Source organism: Helianthus annuus, chromosome 16 (genome assembly GCF_002127325.2).
Source record: "Helianthus annuus cultivar XRQ/B chromosome 16, HanXRQr2.0-SUNRISE, whole genome shotgun sequence".
Lineage (NCBI taxonomy): Eukaryota > Viridiplantae > Streptophyta > Magnoliopsida > Asterales > Asteraceae > Helianthus > Helianthus annuus.
Window position 1 is genome coordinate 112,014,723 of NC_035448.2, and position 3,979 is coordinate 112,018,701.

Below are 3,979 nucleotides of genomic sequence, written 5' to 3' on the forward strand. Positions count from 1 at the left end.
ATCAAGGAAAGAAGCACTAGGCCTTGGTGTTGAAGATTTGCAGGATCTCCTTGAACTTTCACTGTGCAGGGATGAGGATGACCAGAGTGCAAAGGAATTTGAAGCTGTATTCAAAGAACAAGCTAAGGCACTCTTGATGAGTAATAAAGGTCCTGAATAAAGACAGGTTTTGGCATTATCTGTTCCAGGGGGAGATTGTTGGGATTGAACCCTATCAGAGGAACAGATAATGTAAAGCCAAAACCTGATCACAAAAATGGATTCACAATAAGCAGAAGTTTTCTCTAAACTCTCCCCTTGACAGTGGTTATCTAACAGCTGATGGATCTTAAGTGCCGCTCAACTACAACAACTGATAAACCAAACTCTGATGATTATCCAACGACTGCTGAAGACAAACACTGAAGCTCTATCTACTGCTGTTTCCTAAGTACTGCTGAAGACTCAAGCACTGCTCTCTCAAAGACTGATCACCTTTGAAGAATGCACTGAAGATTCAACATCTGTGCTCAGGCGACAACAGTGGAACGTGAAGCAGTAATTTTCCTTAGCTTTACATTTTATTACTTATCAGATGTTACATGTCAGTAGTTTGTATAGAACAGTGTTTATAGTTTGTTAGGTCGTTAGATGTCACTATCATGGTGACGTCAGCTGAAGTTCATCAGTAGTTTGGTTTGCCTATAAATATGACATTATTCTGTACTGTTATATTTGATTGTTTTGAGTGAGTTCTTCTCCTCAATTCATCCTTTCATCTTGTGCAACCAACTCTGGTGTATCAGGCTGAGGGGGAGTTTAGATTGTAAGCTTGCATTGTAATCTTTTGCTTTTATGTAAATCTTTCGACTCAATGAAAAGCAATTGTTTATCAATCTATACTTTCCTTTGATTGTGTTTACAAAGTTTGCTACTCATTTCCGCTGCACTTACATCATTTCATATGTTCTGATTAATCGTTTTATGCAAACAAACACTATCATGACGGCCCCAGATCCTAACAAAGAGATAATCTCAAGGTGCAAGACTTGTAAAAACTCTCTCAAAATTTCGGCCATAAGAGGTTGTTCAAGGAGTTTTTCGGTTTTGATTCAAGTGTGAGAAATCCTAGCTAAACTCGTGGTGTTTGTTGGAAGCTTGGGGTATACAAGCTTGAGGTCTTCTACTCTTGAGGACAACCATTTCAAGAAGCATCATCCGTTTCATCATCCTTGTACTCCAAGAAGGTAGTTTTCTAAACACCCTATGGTTGTGTATGATAATATGCATCTTCATATATAGTTCCGGGTTTTGGGATTTTACTTATAAATGAAGTTTACATCATAAAAGTAACATGTTTTAAACATTATTACCGCTGCGTTTTTATTTCATATGGATGAAATTACTTTGATAAACATGTTAAAATCCCATCAATAGCATCTAGAGCCGCTTATATGAGTGCATGCTTCAATAGATTAAAAATTTCGGGTTTCGGGTTTGAATAAAACCCTATGGCCGAAAATTTTAATATGGTTATCCCTTTGTTTTTCAAGATTATTTTCTTACATGCATACGAGATTCTTGAAAAATTATTTCATATGGATGATTTGTTTGTTTGGACAAAACTTACCGTTTTCGGTTTTATGAACATAGCCGAAAATGTTTATAAAAGGGAACCATTTTTTTATGCTTCTTGAAATTAATAAATATATATTTGGATATATATTTTGGTGCATATCACCTAGCCATGACCTTGTGTTGAATGATTGTGTTGTGTTTTATTTCATTTATTATTTCAATGGGTTGTAATAATTATATTTGTTCTTCCATTAGAAGATATGTAATTTATTTATTTTCATTTGGTATGTAAAATAAATAGATTAGGTGCACTTTATTTTACTAGAAAAAAATGTATTAGGATATATTTTGTAAAAAAAAAGGATGCACACAAAAATGCGGTTTTGGTTTGGACCATAATATTCGGTCCAAAGAACTTCATCGTTCTCAACGGAATTTTAACCCGATAACCAAAACACATTTTGAAGTCCAAAAGAGTTTGGAGCTGGATATAAAAAAATTTTGGAAGCTCAAAGAAGGTGGAGAAATCACAACACAAGAAGGAGACTTGAAGCATTTGGATGCGAGATCAAGTGGGAGTTCATCGACACATTACTTGTGTCATTTTTCACCCTTTAGGAAGGACCTTATGGCACACTTGTTTCGGCTAACAAATGTTGTCAAAATAGTTGGCTATGGTTATGCACCTATTGTTATGTATAATATGCTTGTTTGGTTGCTTATTTTGTTGTTTTAGATGATATGAAGATATGCATAACTTAACAAACTAATAATCAACAACAAGCATAAAATTGGTTCTTAACAAAATCATTAAAATGGTTAATAAAAGGTTTTACTAAAAATTAATGATTTTGTAATAAAATGGGTTTTATTAAAAAGAACCTTGAAAATTAGTTTTCACTAAAGTACCATTGATTTGAATGCATGCAAATGTATGGTACATAATATTTTCTAAACTAGAATTTTTGAAATATTGAAAACCCTTTTATAAAACAAGTCAAACACCATCCTTTTATACAACACTCGAAACATTTGGGAACTCTTATTGTGGGATAAAGGTCACCTAACCACATTTGAGGGAACTTGTATGTTCGAGGTGGGTTTACCATGTTTGTGGGATAAAGGTCACCTAACCACTTTGTGTATAAACTCACACGTGTGTGTAAGTTGGACGACTTGATTTGGAAACCATGAACTTAGGGTTACCAAAGCATGGGGAACAAAGGTGTTGATGGGATTAAACATGCCAACTAAACATAAAGATGTTTAACCAATCCCATATGGCTAGAAATTGCAAAGAGTTGCAATTGTCAAACGTTGACTACCTTGTTAATTTAAATAGAGGGATAAAGGTCACCTAACCAATATTTAAATGTAACGTTGGATTCTAGATTTTAATTATTAATTGTCTTTAAGACACAAAAGGGTATTAATGATTAAAATATAATAATATCGAAAATACTAAAATTGAACTTGTTAAATTTTGTAGATGGCCGCTAACAATGGAAACCCGACTAACCAAATCGTCCGAAACCTATCACTAAGAACCATCCTAGAAAAGGATCGTCTCAACCATAACAATTTCATGGATTGGTTTCGAAACTTGAGAATCGTTCTCAAGCAAGAGAAAATATCCTATGTGTTGGATGATCCTATTCCCGATGAACCTAACGTGGAAGATGTGGAAGCCTACAACGATTGGGTTAAGTATACCGAGGACTCCATGCAAGCCTCATGCCTCATGTTGGGAACTATGATTCCCGAAATTCAAAAGGATTTTGAACACCACGGGGCATACGACATGATTACCCAGTTAAAGGAAATGTTCCTACAACAAGCGAGGGTAGAACGCTTCGAAACTGTTCGGGCGCTTCATGCATGTGAGGAAACCCAATCGGTATCATCTTATGTTCTCAAGATGAAAAGCCACATTGATCGCCTCGAACGGCTAAATTGTCCCGTCTCCAAAGAGTTGGCTACGGATTTGATCCTCAACTCTTTAACAAAGAAATTTGAGAGCTTTGTTATGAATTACAACATGAATGGATGGGACAAGAGCATTGGTGAGCTTCATGCAATGCTCAAAATGGCCGAAGCAAGTATGGGCAAAAAGGCTTTACCCGTCCTTGCGATCAATGAAGGAGGCAACAAGAAGAGGCCCCACCCCGACTCTAAAGCAACCTATGCTAAAAGAAAGGGACACGTCAAGGGAAAGGGAAAAGGAAAAGCTAAAGCAGAACCCGCCAAACCAAAAGAGAAGAAGCAAAAGGTTGCTACGAATGACCCATGTTTTGAATGTGGTGAGATAGGACATTGGAAGAGAAATTGTCTGACCTATCTCAAAGAGTTGAAAAACAAGAGGGATGCAGGGCAAACCTCAGGTACTATCTTTATGATACATGTTGAGCTTAATGTTATTTCT